The sequence below is a fragment of the Equus caballus genome, chromosome 13, assembly GCF_041296265.1.
Source record: "Equus caballus isolate H_3958 breed thoroughbred chromosome 13, TB-T2T, whole genome shotgun sequence".
Taxonomy (NCBI): domain Eukaryota; kingdom Metazoa; phylum Chordata; class Mammalia; order Perissodactyla; family Equidae; genus Equus; species Equus caballus.
In genome coordinates, this window is record NC_091696.1 from 3,761,688 (window position 1) to 3,779,374 (window position 17,687).

The 17,687-nt window shown below is 48.6% G+C and overlaps 2 long non-coding RNA genes across 4 annotated transcripts; one reads left to right on the top strand and one right to left on the bottom strand.

Annotated features, from left to right (window-relative positions):
- Positions 1-1,296: 1,296 nt before the first annotated feature.
- LOC138916968 (uncharacterized) lies at positions 1,297-10,478 on the bottom strand. The gene is made up of 2 exons (XR_011424244.1): positions 9,130-10,478; positions 1,297-8,131 (listed from the first exon to the last, which is right to left on the bottom strand). It is a non-coding gene; the product is annotated as an uncharacterized lncRNA (long non-coding RNA).
- A 4,012-nt stretch (positions 10,479-14,490) lies between these two features.
- On the top strand, positions 14,491-17,406 carry LOC106781509 (uncharacterized). Of its 3 annotated transcripts, none has more exons than XR_002812121.2 (3): positions 14,491-14,930; positions 16,556-16,639; positions 16,921-17,406. It is a non-coding gene; the product is annotated as an uncharacterized lncRNA (long non-coding RNA). The 3 variants fall into 3 exon arrangements; XR_002812124.2 differs by having other exon boundaries at positions 14,495-14,643; XR_002812123.2 differs by having other exon boundaries at positions 14,538-14,665.
- The last annotated feature ends 281 nt before the right edge of the window (positions 17,407-17,687 follow it).

Consider the following 17,687-nt stretch of genomic DNA (forward strand, 5'->3'; position numbering starts at 1 on the left):
GCTCACCCTCGGACAGGCCACTGGCCCTCTCTGCCCGCCAAATGTCCCATCTGTCCAATGGACACAAGAACGCCAGCCTCTCAGCATGCTACAGTGGGTGTCCTTCAGAGCTAATATTAAAAGGGAAATAAGCATTGGGAAAGGTGCTCCGTAGCACTAACCGTCCAAGAAACGCAAAGAAAAGTTACAACGTGATGCCAGGCTGGGCAAAAGCAAACTCTCTCCCATTGCACGGGAGCACAACGTGGTACCACTTTGGAAATGTATTTGGTGGTGCCTGTGAGAGCGAAATACACAAACACTCATGACCCACCCGCTCACTCATGCCCAAGAGAAATAAGGGCGTGGATTCCCCCCAAAGGCTTCTTCAAGAATGTCCACTGCAGCTTTATTTATGACAGGCGAAAGCTGGAAAGAACCCAAATGTCTGTCAACAGTGAATAGGTCTGTAGCGTGTCGTATACTCTGATGACGGGAGATGATACAGCCGTGAGAATGAGCAAACCACGCTCTAATAAATGCATGAACCTCACAGACACGATGCTGAGCAAAGAAGCCAGACGTGAAAGCATACGTACTGTATGATTTCATGAGATCACAGTCAAACACAGGCAAAGCTAACTTCCTTAGTCCGTGCGGGCTGCTATAACAAAGAACCATAGCCTGGGTGACTTACAAACAACAGACATTTATTTCTCATAGTTTTGGAGGCTGGATGTCCAGGAGCAGGGTGCCAGCACGGTCCTGTTCTGGCGAGGACCCTTCTCTGGGTTGCAGACACCTTCACATAAAATGACCAAATGACCCAGCAATTCCATTCCTGGGTATGTACCCCAGAGAACTGAAAATAGGAGTTCAAATAAAAACTTGGACACCCATGTTCATAATAGCACTGATATTCACAGGCGCCAAAAGGTGGAAACAACATACATGTCCATCACTTGATGAATGGATAAACAAAATGTGGTCTATCCATACGACAGAATATTGCTCCTCCATAAAAGGAATAAAGTATGATACACGCTAGAATGGGGTTGAACTTGAAAACCTGAGGCTAAGAGAAAGAAGCTGCACACAAAAGGATGTATATGGTATAATTCCATTTAAATGAAATATCCAGAATAGCCAATAGAAAGCAGATTAATGATTTCTAGGATGTGGGGAGAGGGGAGAATGGGGAGTGAGTGCTTACTGGGTACGGGTTTCAGTTTGGGGTGATGAAAAATTCTTTAACTCGATAGTGGTGATGGTTGCACATTGTGAATTATTAACGCCACTGAATTGTACACTTTAAAATGGTTAAAATGGTAGATTTTATGTTACGTGTATTTCGCCACACACAAAGCAAGTAAAACACAGAGTTCCCGTATGACTCAGCAATTCCATGCCTAAGTATATTCTCAAGAGAATTAAAAACATATGTCTACACAAAAACCTGTCCGAGTGTGTTCATAGCAGCATGATTCATAATAGCCAATAAGTGGAAACGACCCAACTGTCCATCAAATGATGAATGGATGTTTTGGTTTCCAAGGGCTGCCGAAACAAATTACCACAAACCAGGTGATTTAAAACTGTAGGCGTGGACAGGATCGCAGGTCTGGAGGCCAGAAGCTTGAGCTGGAGGTGCTGGCAGGGCCGCGCTCCCTCTGAAACCAGCAGGGGAATCCTCGTCTCTCCCAGCTTCTCGTGTTTGCTGGCAGCGCTTGGCATTTCTTGGCTCGTCGCTGCGCCACTGGAGTCTCTGATCTGCCGTGGCATAGCCATCTTCTCTCAATGTGTCTTATAAGGACAGCAGCCATTTTGGACTAAAGGCTCGCTCGAGTATGACCTTATTTTAACTGATTACATCTGCAACAACTCTATTTCCAAATAAGGTCACGTTCTGAGGTGCTGGGAGTGAGGCTGCAACATTGTTTATTTTGGAGGATACAGTTCGGCTTGTCAACAATGGATAAACAGAATGTGGTATATCTATACAAGGGGTATTATTCAGCCATAAAAGGGACTAAAACACTGATACAAGTTGCAACATTGGCTAAAACCTGAAAACATGATGCTAAGTGAAAGAAAACAGATGTAAAAGTTCAGGTATTGTAAGATCCCGTTTATATGAAATGAAAGACCTGGAACAGCCAAATCCATAGGAACAGAAAATAGATTATAGAGGCTGGAGGGAAGGGAAGAAGGCAGAGTGACTGCTGATGGGTATGGAGCTTATTTTTAGAGTGAGAAAAATGTTCTGGAATTAAGTACTGCTGTCAGTTGCACAACTTCGTGAATATACTAAAAGCTACTGAATTGTACGGTTTAAAAGGGTGAATTTATGGTATGGTGTGTCAATTATACCTTAATAGGAAAAAAAAAAACCTGTTGAGGATGAAAAAACAAGCTACAAAGTGGGAGAAAATATTTAAACCACTTATTTACCAAAGGACTCGTATTTAGAATATACATATTTTTTTAAATTCCCAAAAGTCAATAGTAAAAAACAATCTAATTAGAAGATGGGCAAAAGATATGAAGAGAAATTTCATTGAAAAAAGATCTACAAATGGCAAATAAGCATTTGTAAATGAGTTCACCATCGTTAGCCACTAGAGAAATGCAAATTAAAACCACAATGAAGAATCGCTACACAAATGTCTGGATGGCTAAAATAAGAAACAGTAACAACACCCAGTGCTGGAGAGGATGTGGGGAAACCAGAATTTGCTGGCGGGAATGTGAAATGGTACAGCCACTCTGGAAAACTGTATGACAGCTTCTTACAAAGCTAAATATGCACTTATCGTACAACCCAGAAGCTACACCTTGGGGCATTCACCCAGAAATGAAAACTATGTGCCCAAAAACGTTTGTTCACAGTAGCTTTAGTCATAACGGCCAACAATTGGAAACAACCCAATGCCCAATTGGAAACTGTTACATCCACACCATGAAGACTACTTAGAATAAAGAGGAACAAACCATTGATACACATAATAACTTTTCTGAATCTCAAGGGAATTATGCTGGGGGTGGGGAGCCAATCTCAAAAAGTTACATATTACATGGTTCCATTTATATAACATTCTTTAAACACAAAATAATAGTGATGGAGAACATATTAGCAGTTTCTAAGCGTTAAGAATGGGGGCGGGTGGGTGCAGGCTACAAGGGGGCAGCGGGAGGGAGCTCTCTATGGTGGTGGAGCACTTCTGTCTTTTTTGTGGTCGTGGTTACACAGATCCACACGTGATAAAACTACGTAAAACTACACACACACACGTGTATAAGTGCTGAAACCTGAATAAGTTCGACGGTACAAAAGTCAATTTCCTGGTTCTGATATTATACTTTAATTATGCAGGATGCTACCATTGGGGGAAACTGGATATTGGGTGCATGGGACCTCCCTGTATATATATATATATATATATATATTTGCAATCTCTTGTGAATCTAGAATAATTTCAAAATAAAAAGTATTTTTAATATAGATTACTTATTTACAAAAACAGTGAACAGCCCGTCCCACTTGGGCGCTAACCAGGCTGAACGGCCAGTGTGGCCACCCCGTGATGGTGGCACGTCAGCCTCACACAGACCCCAGGATGAAAACAAAGGGGAGGTGTCAATGTCGTGGAAGGCTGCGTCCCAGGAGGGGACACACTGAAAGATGTTAGTGCTTTTAAAGATGGGAAGGAGAGGAGAGGAGAAAACGGACAGGCTTCTTTGGTGTGAGGCCACTAGATGGCAGAGAAAGAAGAACGACTCAACTCCCCGTGTCCTGCCACATTTTCCAAAGTAACAAATGTGCTCCAATGTTGGTTAAATGGAAAGGAAAGTTCAGAAGGTTTGGCTATAACAGAGTTGATCTAACACAGTGGAAAACTGGCAGCAACCTCAGCGCTCAACAATAGGGGACTGATGAAGTACGTTAGGATGCACCCATGCAGTGGCCAATAGAGTCCAAAACTTAGCAAAAGGAGGAGGAGCCTGACTGGGAGGGGTCTGGGCCCCTATTCCAGCATCAGTTAAAGCAGCTCCATTTTATCTATTTTGTGAATTGAGCAGCCCTTTAAGACTTTGCTTATTTTTAAAAAGCTAGGAAACCACTAGTTAGTAGAATATTCATTGATATGAATACATTATTAAGGATATTTATCTCTGGGTAGTGGATCACAGGTGATTTTGAACTTTTGTTTATGTTTCATGTATTTTCTCTTTTTCTAAGAAGGAAAAAATAAGTTATTGTATCAAAGTTTTCTTTGGTTGAAGTCATTCAAATTAATCTAAGCAAAAAGAAACCCTAGGAAGGATATTGGGGGCTGATGCAAAGAGTGGGATCTGCCCACCCAGTGTCCATTCCCTGCCTCTTCCTTCATAACCGAAGCCTGGTTTTAGTCAGGGTAGGAATGTGTCCAGGTAACTATGCCTCTCAGTTTTCGTTTAACTAGGGGTAGCCAGCCCCGGTGGCCCAGTGGTTAAGTTCAGCGTGTTCCACTTTGGCAGCCCGGGTTCAGTTCTCAGGCGTGGAGCTGCACCTCCTGTCTGTCAGTGGCCATGCTGTGGCAGTGGCTCACATACAAAAAGCAGGAGATTGACAACCGGTGTTAGCTCAGGGCAAATCTTCCTCAGCAAAAAAATAAATAAATAACTAGGGGCGGTCACGTGACATTGTCATGGCAAATAAGATATAAATGGGAGTCCACTGGATTGGAATTCTCGGGGGAAAATTTTTAAGTGGTTGACTATGCTGGCAATGCCCCTTTGACCCTCCTCCCTTCCTTGTTTCTCCCATATGGAACATCAATGTGATGGCTGGTGCTGCAGAAGCAGTGGTGACTATTATGTGACCCTGAGGACGGAAGTCACAAGCTGAGGACGGTTGGAGCAGAAAGAGAGAAAGAGTCTGGAACATTGGTGACCTCATGGAGCCAGCCACAGACCAGACCGGGGCCGCCCATCTCCGACATCTAAGCCACTGTTCTGCTGCTGCCTGCCAGCACATCCATTCCTAACCAAGCAGAACTCACAGCATCCACAAGAATCTGGAGAGCCAGCCTGGGAAACGGGCAAGAATTTAGGCAGCTCAAGAGTTAAGAAGCAAGAAACATATCATGAAGTTATGGATGACCTCATCGCCATCACATGATTCTCCTTCTCTGAGCAGCAGCTGGGTTAATAAACAGTCACTGGAATCCAAAAACAAACCACGCCCTTTCCTGGAAGCCAAGCTATAGATTGGGACAGGGAGGAGAACAGAGAAACGTACAAACTTGCCCTCCCAAAATCCTCTTTGCAGATTTTGCTTGCTTACTGTTACGTTTCCAGAGAGAAACTTACCCCCTCCATATGTCAAATAAAACAAGAGTTATGAATACATGTGCCCGCAGTCCTCCACTGCTCACGATTTCTCCACCATGCTGAACTCTGGGGGCGATTGCTTGCACCCACGCCTCCAGCAGGTAAGCTCTGCCAGCTCAGAGGTCCAGGGTGTTTAGACAAGTGATGTAACTTGTCTCCAGCAGAGAGATGGAAGTATTATGGGGTACACCTGAATACGGCTTAACATAGTGGTTAACAGGAAATAAAAGGATGGCAAAACCCTTTGGGGTCCCGGAATTTCCATCTTGTTGTAATTTTCAAAAATCTAAGGGTGACCTAACCCCGCAAGGGGCGGGTCCCTAATTTTGGCACATCATCTTAAAACAAAAAGTCCCACAAGAGGAACCAGGCAGGATGGAAAAGAACGCCAGTCGTTTTCAGTCTCTCTTCTGTCTGCCCCAGATTCAGTTTCGGGAGGAAGAAGCATCCAGTTGGGTCTAGCTTGAGACATATGACCCCTTTTGGCTTGCGGAGGGCAGACTCCTGGTTTTAAATGCCCCTCAACCCCCACCTCCACTGAACTGTCTCCCCTGGGAAACGGACAGGTGATTCTCAAGCACAATCAGAGGGAATGGATAACTGGGAGATATATATATATTTTGTTACCTTTAAATATATAAAATTTAAATTAAATTTTAAAAGAGAAAAATTAATTTAAAACTTTTTAAAAAGAGAAAACTGACATTCCAGAAAGGTAAGGTGATCCTCAGCATATTTCTGCTTCAAGAACTCAAGTTTCCATACCCAGATGAATCCTGTGCCAAAATCAAGCTGAACAACGCTGCCATTCCCTCAGGGCTCACAAAGATAAATGAGGCAGTCCCCAGCGTGGATGAGCTCCCAGGCTGGAGAGGAAGCAAGATACGTAAGCGACAAACCATAAGATGATTGGTAAGACCTGTTAACTATACTCGACCAAAGCACCATGGGAGAACAGAGAAAGGGGATTGTTAATTTTGACCTTCAAGATCAGAAAGGTGGCTTCCTGGAGGAGGTGACATTTGAGTACAAGAGGAGGAATAAGACAGAGGTTTGAACCAAAGCACTTGGAGCTCTGAACATCAGGCTGAATTTTTTTGCAGATCACGGAGTGTCCTTAAAGTTTTGAGCAGAAGGATAATATGGTCTTATCTGGGTGGCAATGTAAAGATTAGATCGCCCCGGAGGAGAGGTTAAAGGTTAGGAGCCCAGTAAGAATCTTGCTGCAATAATTCAGATAAGCAATGACAAGGGGCTGCTCGGGAGTCCTGGGAAGGCAGGCTGATCATGAGAAACCACATTCCAGGGAGCGAAGCTGGGCAAGTCTTGATGAATAATTGGATGTTGGGAGTCAAATAACGCAAGACTCCTGTCTTGGGTGATCTGGCGAGTGGTGAATTGGCTATCTACCAATCTAGGGAACTCAGTGTGGGGCCACGGTGGGGAGATGGTGAGCTTGACTGGGATCAGGTAGAGCTTGAAATATCTCAGAGACACCCTGTGAAATGTTCTCCAGGCAGTTGGAAATCTGAGTCGAAAACTCAGGAAGATAATGTTGGGAGTCACTAACATTGAGCATCGAACTACGGATGAGTTTTGTTTGGTTATTTTTTGGGATCCTGAATGGGCATGCGCTATTTTTATAGTTACCAAAAAAATAAAAAAAGAATATGCTATTTTTTTTAAGAATAACTAAAGTGGGAGACAGCTTAGGAGCTGGGAAATCAGGAGGGTCACAGACGTGACAAAATTGTAGCATTGGAGTAGGTCAGTCCAGCGCAGACCGACACAGTGACTGACCACGTCCTCTCTGCTAGGCTCTGGGAGCACTACAGCAAACAGGACAGGGACTGTGACAGACCTGGGGCCTATCCTCAGAGAGCCCCGAAGAGTGGGAGGGTGCCAGCAGAGGAGAGATTAACAGATGTCCCACTTGACAAAAAAGCAAGGGAGGGTAGATTCTGGAAGCCACAAACTCAACCTCTGGCTGGGCAGAAATTCTACAATCTTGCAAGCTCTGGGAGAAGAAGACACAAATAGATAGTCCTTCAGAGATGGCCTGGTTCCACAGAGACCATTCATACCACAGGAAGCTCACGCCCCTTCCTGAGAGAAGACTAAAGAGGTTCTGTGTCTGGATTTCAACCAAACATTGGACAGAGGTCCCCATGATGCTCCTGTAGGTGGGTTAGACAAATATGGGCTGAGGGCAGTCAGGCGAGGTGGATTCAGAAGACACTCAAGGACCAAAAGCAAAGTTTCGATTAATGGGCTGATGTCAAGCCAAAGGTCTTGAGAAGACCAGAGTCCAGCCCCGGATGAAATAGTGCAGTGATATCTTCTACAATCCTTTCCAACTCGAAGATCCATCACATCTGGAAGCGCCCTTTGGACTCATCCATCCAGAAGCCCGCCATCTTGGCAAACTCAACATGTCAACAGCTGAGCTCATCCCCTGAAGGCAGTTTGGTTCTGCGGGAGGCACAGGGTCTTCGCAGCCAGTCCTACTTGGGCTCCTGTCCCCACAGCCACACCTGTCCAGGTGTGTGCATTTGAGACAAGGCACCCTGCTCCTCCCTCAGTTTCATTCTTCATCTGTAAAAGGCAGATGACAGCTACTTCTTGGCGTTGTGAGCATTCCATAAGGACCAATTGAGTATATCAAGCTCCTGGATCCACCAGTATGTGGACAAATTGCCCCTGAGCATCTTTTAGTGCCACGTCCTCTGCAGGGGCTGGGGATGAGGGGATGCAGTCCTGCCTCCGTGGTGTTCACTGTCTAGGGGAGAGATGGACGACAAACAGGCAATTTAATGGGCAAACAAGCCGAAGAATGCATAATTACAAAGTGAAGGAGAGACCCGGGAGAGAGGAGGCCCCGAACATGCCTCTCTGAGCTGAGGAAAAATCGTCCATGCAGACAGAGCCGTTGAGGCCTGGCCTGGGGTAGGTACCTAAAGGTGACCGTCCCTTCCCATGCCACCAGCTAAGCTCAAAATGCTATATTAGTCTGCTCAGGCTCCTACCACAGAATACGGGGGTCTTAAACAACATAAACTGATTTTCTCACAATTCTGGAGGCTGGAACAACTAGCTCAAGACCGGCAGAGTCCATTTCTGGTGAGAGGTCTCTTCCCGGCTTGCAGACAGCTGCCTTCTCACCGGGTCCCCACGTGACACAGAGAGAGAGAGACAGCAAGCTCTCTGTGTCTCCTCTTATAAGGACTCTAACCCTGTGGGATCAGGGCCCCACCCTTAGGACCTCATTTAACCTCAATTACTGCCTCAGAGGCCCCCTCTCCAAACACAGCCACACAGGGTTTAGGGTTTCAGCACACGATTTCGGAGGGATGCAAACTTTCAGTCCATTACAGATGGGCATCTGCATCTTACAATTCCCGTGTCAATTTTCACAGCACATGAGCAAGCTGCCACCCCCTCAGCCCCTTTCCAGGACACACTCCCTGGTCTTTCCAGCTGGCGAATGAATGGTGTGGCATAGCTTCCCCTCCACCTTTCTCCAAGGGCCAGTGGCACTAAGTCTCCACATCCAGACTGTGCCCCTTTGCCCCCATGCAGCCCCCAAATTCCTAACATTTTGACTCTTAGGACTTTGATCCTCCCCCCAGAGCTGGACACACCTTTTGAAGTGTGAACCATTCAGGACCCTCTATGACCTGTAAATGATGCAAATCATCATCCTATCTAACATTTATTGACTCAGATAATCTCATTATCTAACAGCGACTATTTGCAACTCACTCATTCAGTACTCACCCAAACCTATCAGGTGGGACCTGTGATTCATGCCCACTCCGAGAGCTCAGGCATCAACAGGAGATGGAGCCCCGGGTCACACGGGAAGGTCATGTGGCATCTGGATCCCAGTGGTCGGGTCTCAATGCGCCCAGAGAAGCAGCACCTGCCCAGCCCATCTGTCCAGCTGAGAAGCGCGGTGAGTGTCTGGCACCCGAAATGCTCACCTCTTCCTAAAGCTTCCATTCCCCTTGAAGAGCTAAAGGGGGAAATCCTAATAATTTAGCTAGCAAGTCAAACCGTTGTTTTGATGCTTTCCTCTGAACTCCCACGGCTTCCCCCCCACCCTCGAGCACATGCTGGCCATTCTGTAAACCACGTTGCACTGTCCGTTTCCTTTTCATGAGTAGTTTCCAGTCTTCCCAATAAAAATCAGTGGTTCTTCGGAGACGAGAGTCCAGCCATTGCTCCTCGGCAGGACCCAGCCTCCCCAGAGCCCCGTCTTGCACGGGATACACGCTCCGGGAGCGTTTGCTAATTGCTTCGAGGGCAGGTATTTCCCCAGAGTTTGGGGCCATCCCTACAGAAAAGCTTCTGGCACTTTCTGAGTGACACAGCATCCCATAAACTCCAACTTTGATTGGCTAAGACTATAGTTGGTCACTGGGGAGAAGGGGAGACTATAAGGAACTCTGTCGTCGGTGCAGACACGCACAGCAATGTTTGTTTTAAAGTCACCGAGCGTGCTTCCTGCCCAGCCCATTCTGCCAAGCTGCTACTTACTTATCCCTGAGACCTCTCCTCCCAGACAAGGTCAGAACCTCTTCTTGTATCTGTTCTGGTCACCGGGAAGCATCCTTGGTAGCACTTATTCATAGTTTATGTGTATTCCGGTGATGCTTAACCGCCGTTTCTTTTCTTTGCGTCGCATCTGTGCTCTTACTTAGCAGGCTGCCTGTCACACAGTAGGCAATCAATAAGCACCGGCTGAAGGATGAAATGAATGCTTTCCCATCCCAGCCGATAAACAGGAACCTCCCACCAGTGGTCTTGTTAGGGAATTGCTCAGGGGGTGGGGTGCTGGGCTGATTCACGCTCCCTGGGAAAACCAGAGGTCAGGGTAGGAACCTGGGGGACCGGCAGGCCGGCTCTGGCGGTTGCAGCTGGAGTGACGGCGCCAAGTGAGGGAGTAGCCGCTGCGGGTTTCCCCTGCTCTGCCCTGTGCAGTTCCCGTCCTGCACTGCCATCTCCAGGGCACTGGGCGCTCTCCAGGAGGATCACAATGGTAGCAAACTTGGCCAGGAAATGCAAAATCACCCTCATAATCAGGGTTTTTGATCCGAGAAAGGTCACAGCCCTGGAGAAGCGTGTGCTCATCAGTATTCCTCCTTGGCTGTGCAGTGGTGACACCGGCTGCCCGGCTCTTCGGCCGTGAGCCAGCGAGACCGCAGGGCCAAGACAGGCCGGGCCTCAGACCAGAGCCTGTCCCAGGGTGACGTGCTTGGCAAGCACTCAGGAGCTTGTAAAATGCAGATTCCAAAGCCTCAGGCTGGGGTGGGGCCTGGGAGTCTGCATTTCTGGCAAATCCCAGCTGCTACAGTTGATCCTCGATATTTCAAATGTGGTCCAGGGGCCAGCAGTACTTGGTCTTTTGTGTGTGTGATACACTTCTTATGTCTAAAGTCAGAAAAAAGGGTAGAGGGAAGGATAATATTCCAGGAATAGATAGATATGTTGATATTGAAAGCATTCATGGATTTTCTCCAAATTTGGGGGGTGGGAAGGAGCAGGAGGAAGATGAGCCAAAACAAGGTTTAAAACTTCTGAACGGGGCTGGCCCTGTGGCCTAGTGGTTAAGTTCACGCGCTCCGCTGCAGGCGGCCCAGTGTTTCATTGGTTCAAATCCTGGGCACGAACGTGGCACTGCTCATCAGACCACGCTGAGGCAGCGTCCCACATGCCACAACTAGAAGGACCCACAATGAAGAACATACAACTATGTACCGGGGGGCTTTGGGGAGAAAAAGGAAAAAATAAAATCTTTAAAAAAAAAACAAAAAACTTCTGAACAAATAATTTGGCGGGGAGGAAAAACAGAGACTTTAAAAAAATGGATGCCTCGGTAAAGATATCCCCTCTCACTATTAACTAATGTCACAAACGGCATTAATGGCTAAGCTGCAGCAGAGAACCGCCCCCAAGTCTGGGATCGTGATCAGATATTTGCAGCGCATTCAGGAGGAGCGGCGCCTGGGACCCCGCCAGTTCCGCAGCTCCGCTGGTGGGGGACAAGTCACGTGACATACGCAGACGGGGATTTTTCCTGTGGGACCCTCAGGACCCATGGCTCCGGCTGGACCCCCACGCTGCTGGCTGGCGGTGAAAGAGCACTGTGGACACCCTGCAGTTATGCTCTCTGAGGTCTTCATTCTACAGTCGACCATGGGTGCCACTGAGGGAGGGTGATGCCACCAAAGGGTGTGGCCAGCCTGGCCCCCAGGCCATGCCCCCCTGGCAACATCCTCACTGCCAAGCACACAGCAACACTGCTCTCCCCAGACAATGGGCATCATGAAATGGCCTCTTTTTTCTTATCCCGATTTTCCCTTTCTTCTCCATCCTCCCTTCTCCCGCCCAATAATTGTGTCTACTCTGATGCTCTGTTATCACTATGAGTCTCCTTGGCTCCTTGAAGAGAGGAGGTATGATGTAAACAAACACACATATTTTAATAAGAATTCCTCGCAGTGGTACCAGTGGGATCCCACAGTCGAGGAAAGCCTCACACTTACCACCTCTTTAACTCATGATAAGTTTGGGAGGTGGGGGAGAGGACTGTCGTTGGTGGAAAACAACCCCGTCCACGACCTGAATCCGGGCACTCTCTCCCAGAGCCTCTATTTCCCGTTCTGTAAAATGGGTCTAAGCACTCCCGTGAGGACCGAGTTCACGTCTATATAGTATTTGGCGTGTTGTACACGCTCATCAAGCGGCAGTGGGGGACACAGAGTGTACCCTGCAGAGTGAACACCGAGTTAAATCCGTAGATTGATTCCTGCGGGCTCACACGGGGCTGGATGCTGCAATGCGGCCGTGAATGAGACAAACAAGGTTCCTTGGAAGAGGGCGAGACAGACAATAAACCATAATCAGAGACAGCGATAAGGGCTGGGAAGGCAATTAAACAAGGTCACGAAACAGAGGGGACTGTTCCACAAGGCCTCTCTGAGCAGCCACCTGAGCCAAAACTAGGTCATGAGAACTCTAAGCCTGAAGCTTCCCTTCCATGTGGCTGGAGCGGAGGAGGACAGGAGAGATGCGGGAGAGAGGACCAGGGTACGCAGGCCCAGCCCGGGATCTGCTCTGTAACCTCGGGCAGGTCACCCCACCAGGACGCATCACTTTCTCTTTCTCTATCTGTAAAAAGAGCTAAGATCACCTTGCCGTGATTTTAAAACATGGCTCCAAGAACCGTTGATGCTCCTCCCCTTGAGGGGTGGGTCTGTGTCCCCTCTCCCTGAATCTGGGCAGGTTTCCCATTGCTCCAACCCACAAAGTATGAGGAAAGTGGGACTCTGTGGCTTTTGAGGATGACTCCTAAAAGGCCATGTCGTTTCCGCCTGGTTCTCCTGGGAGCCTTGTCATGCGAGAAGTCAGTTACCCTGAGCCCACTAGGCTGAAGAAGCCACAGGTGGGCACTCCCAGCCACAGCTCTATCTGAGCTCCCAGCTGACCGGCAGGGTCACCTGCCAGCCATGTGAGTGAGCCGACCTGGACCGCCAGCCCATCCAGCCTCGGGACGCCTGCACCCCATTGCATGAGACCCCAAGGAAGAGCTGCCTCGCTGACCCCTAAATGAACTCCTGACCCACCCAGCTGTGAGCCAAGTAAAACGATTGCCTCACACTAGCAAGTCTGCAGGACACTGTTCCATAGCTATAGGAACGGGAGTCCCTCCCTCTCTCTCTGGCCTCATTCCGTGTACCTCTCCCTTACTCGCTCGTTCGTTCGCATGCTCCCACCACCTGGTCTTTTTCCATTTGTCAAACACACAGAATGGCTCCAGCCTCAGGGGTTTTGCTCCAGCTGTCTTCTCTCTCCAGGGAAAACTCCCCTCTCCCCGACTCCCAATCTGCCATGGCCGTCTCCTTATCTTGTACGCCTCAGATCAAACAGCCGCCCCTCAGCGAGTTCTTTAGAATCACCTGATCTAGATTAGATGCCCTGCTTCCCAGGCGCTATCACATTGCCGTGCTTTTTACAGCAGTTAATACCATCTGAAATTTTTCTGTGTGTTTTTGACTCTGCCCTCTGCCACAATACAAAGTCCATGAGAGGGGAGTCCTCGCCAGTTTAATCACCTGTTTTAATCCCCTGCTCTTTATATAACGCCTAGCATACAGTAAGCACAGATAAATGTTTATTAAATTAATGAGTCCATGAGGAGGAAAGAGCCATGAGAAGATGAGAAGGGCAAGCATTTCTGTCGGAGAGAATAGCAAGGAGCAGCCGTGAGGTGTGGATGGTATGTTCTAGGGAAGAAAGGCTGCTAGTTGGGGCTGGAAGGGTTCAAGATGGCATAGGCAGGAGTGAGAGAGGCTGGGGTCCTTTAGAACCACCAAAGGATATCGTCAGGCTTAACGTGATCTGATGCGGAGGCGGATAAAATACACGTGACATACAGTTTACCATTTTAGCCATTTTTAAGTGCAGGGTTCAGTGGCATTGAGCACGTTTACATTCTTGTGCAACTATCACCATCATCCATCTCCAGAGCTTTCCCATCTTCCCAAACTGAAACTCTGTCCCCATTAAACACTAACCCCCAACCCCTGGGGCCCACCATGCTGCTTTCTGTCTCTATGGAACTGCCTGTTCTAGCTACCTCGTATAAAGTGGAATCATACACTGTCCTTTTGCGTCTGGCTTATTTCACTTAGCAAAACGTCTTCCAGGTTCATCCAGGCGGCAGCACTGTGTCAGAATTTCCTTCCCTTATTTATTGTGATAAAATACACATAACACAAAATTTACTTCGTTGCTTTTTAAGGCTGAACACTGTTCCACGGCGTGCAAATACCCCATTTTGTTGCCCCATTCATCAGCACGGGGGAACTGGTGAGTTTGAAGGGTCTCCTTATCGGCCACGTGGAGACTGCCGGGGGGGGGGGGGGCGAGGAGGGCAATCTGGGCCAGGAAGAGCAGCCAGGGCAGGTCAGCACTTCACCTGCGCGACCACCCACCTGCGCCCCACTTTCCCAGGGAGGACCCGGCTCGGAGTAGCCAGGCAACCGCCCCGCCCAGCTCTTCCCGGCCGCCCCCATCCTCTTCCCGGCCGCTGGACCACGCCCCGACATAGCGGCCCGCCCCACCCGCCAGTGCGCATGCGCAGGAGGAGCCGCGTGGAAGGGGCACGGCGCATGCGCGGCAGGCTCCGCTTCCCCGGGCGCGAATCCGCGATCCGGGGTTTGGGCCCCGCCGGGAGCTCTGTTTATAAACACACCGCGCGGCCGCCGGCGAGGGGTAACCCTAAAGGTAGTGCGGTCGGAGGTCAGAGGTCAGCGGGGCGCCAACTGGGAGATCCATCCCTTCGTCTTCGCGGGCTGCTGGCTGCGCGGTGCGTGGCCGGTCTGGCCGCCCTACCGCAGTCCGGGGCTGCCGGGGGCGCCACGTGGTGCGCACGTGGTCCGGTCCCGGCGCTGCGGCCTCCCCTCCCCCACGGCGCCGGCGGCCCCGAAGCGCCTCCTGGCGGCGGCCGCGCGCTCCGCGCTGCACGTCGCGCCTGCGCACAACGCGTCATGACGCGCCTTCCGGTCTGCTGGGTAGGGAGCCGGGCGTGGGTCGGTTGCGTCCTCGTGACCGCCCCGGGGTCCCGGCGAGGGTGGGGCGGCCCGCAAAGGTCACACGTGCGGGGCTGGCCGAGGCTCGGTGACTCCGCGGGAGGGGCCTCCAGCCGTCCACGTGGGTACCGCGGCCGGCGTGTGATGCGCGTGCAAGGAGTCCGCGCTGCGGGCCCGGCTGCAGGGGCTGCGGGCCGCCGCCTCCCCCCACGTGGGGGTTTAAGTGCCCAGAGGGCGTCCCCGCTGGGCTTGTGTCCGTGCGCCCTAAGATGCTCCGGGTGTGTGTAATAAATAGGCGAATAGATGGTGAAATCAGTGAATTATTCAAATATTCAAGAGATGTTTACGGTTTTTTATTCTATCCCCTTCTGCATAGATTTTATTGATGAGATTCTACATGAAAAACACTATTGGGCCCACGCTAAGTTCTTTACATCTATGGTAGTTGTTATTATGGCTGTTGGGGTGTTTTCTTTGCTTTGACTTTATACCGTTGAGTCTAACAGGTTTTGAGGAGGCTCACGTTGAAAAGCCAACCAACAAACTTCCCCGTGACTTTTTCTGCCCTTCGATCGTAAAGGCTCCCAGTTGATTTGCTAACTGCTGGTTGCTCTGAAAAATGAGTATTCCTCAGCAGTTTGCCCACCTCAGCAACATTTTTTAAATACCTAAACTATATGCTGGACCCTGCTCCAGGCTGTAAGGGAGATGGGTCACATCTAGGGGAGAGAAAAAAGCTAAAAGTGGTTACGTTATAAAGGAAAGCCGGGAAGTACTACTCTCAAGATCAGGCTGATGGTACCTGTTAAAAACTGGCTAGAGGAGGAGTGCATACGTACATACACTTATTACAAATTATACTGATATAATGGCTCCCAACCCATGAACTAGTTGCCCACTAAACTTGCTGTCATTAAACGGAATATGTGATATGCACCTTGGTTGATATTGCATTAATGAGTAAGACGGAAATGAAGCCAAAAAGACATAGATCTTTATTCATCGGTGTTGTGAGCAATTTCTTTCCTGCATTGAATCATCATTTTCCAATATTAGATGAATATTTCCTCCATATTTTGTGCTATTCACAATATAATGGCTAAAGACCAGACACAAAAAATTTTAAGTTTAACTACATTATTATTTTTCTCCATTACTTTCTTATGTCTAGAGTAGGACTTGGCAAATGTTTTCCACAAAGGGCTGGATAGTAAATATTTTAGGCTTTGCCAGACACATATGGTCTCTGGCACATATCCTTTGTTTTGTTTTATTTTTTACAAACCTTTAAAAATGGAAAAACCATTCTTAGCTTGAGCAAGGGCCAGATTTGGCCCTCGGGCTCTGAATTATAGCATTTTCAGATTTGCACAGTGTAAATATTTTCTCTGATGGCTGATTTTGAGCTACCAACACAAAGTACCTGGGCTAGGAGTTGCGAAAAGTATTTCTAGGATCCAGATACAATCGATATAAATAACCTTGAACATAGGTCATAGTAAAATCATTAGGAAGTAATGAGTTTTGCGGCCTTGTTCTCAATAGAACTGATTTCACTGTAAGTTTATATCATTTAATTTTTGGTATTGTCTGTGTTTAACCGCCAGCTCAACGAATTCCTGAATATTTAACAGTCAGCTCTCATGAGCCGGCTGCAACTCAACACTGGTCTTACACAAAGTGGATCCGAGGTGGGTCAGCTAGACTTCCGGGATGGTAGACAAAGTTCAGTTTCTTAATCTGGGTTCCGCTTAGACAAACACACCGTAAGGTGACCCCCAGTGAATCACAAGCTGCATCGTCTCCCCTTGAGTGTGGAAGGGACTGTGGCACGCTTCTAACCAAAAGAATTCAGCAAAGGGGATGGGGTGGCATTGCATTGACTGGGTTACATCATGTGAAAAAGGTAATGGATGTCATGCCCATGATCCCAAGACAATTGGAAACAAGGACTCTCCTGTTGGCCTTGCAGGAGCAAACCACCGTGTTGTGAACGGCGCCTGAAGAGTTCACGAGGCAGGGGACCACAGGTGGCCTCTAGGACCTGAGAGCCATCTCTAGCCAACAGCCAGGAAGAATCAGGGGCCCTCAGTCTCACAGCCACAAGGACACGCGTCTGCTAACAACCTGAATGAGCTTGAAAGAGCATTCTTGCCCACTTAAGCCTCCAGATTAGAACACAGCCAGACCGGCACCTGGATTGTAGCTGCCTGAGACCCTGAGCAGATGACCCGGGTCAGCCGTGCCCAGACTCCTGCCCCACGGAAACTGAGATAATACACGTGTGTTGTCTTAAGCTGCTAAATCTGTGGTCATTTGTTACGCAGCAATAGAAAACTGATGCACCATTGTTCACAGGATATGTGCATCTTTCTGTGTGTGTGTCACGTTTCTCAATTTTTAAAGGTTGGGGGGAAGTGTTAACATTACACAATAAAAGTAGCAGGAAGGAACTGTGCAGAATGGTGGCCAGAGTACTCTTGTATGATCTCACTCTGCCGAATCTCGAAGGTGGGTTTTGGTTGGTTGGTTGGTTTGCCCCTAATGAGCTCAGTGTCCTGACTCTGTGACCTGTCTACACTGTGAAGTGGGTGTGAGGTTGAGGGCTAGATTCCAGTGCCTGGGGCTTTCCCTCAGCCCCAGTGCTTCCTACCTGCCTGTGCGTCTCAACGAGCCTCCGTTTCCTCATCTTTAAAATGGGGACGGCAGTGGCACCCGCCTCATGGGATAGCTCGCAGG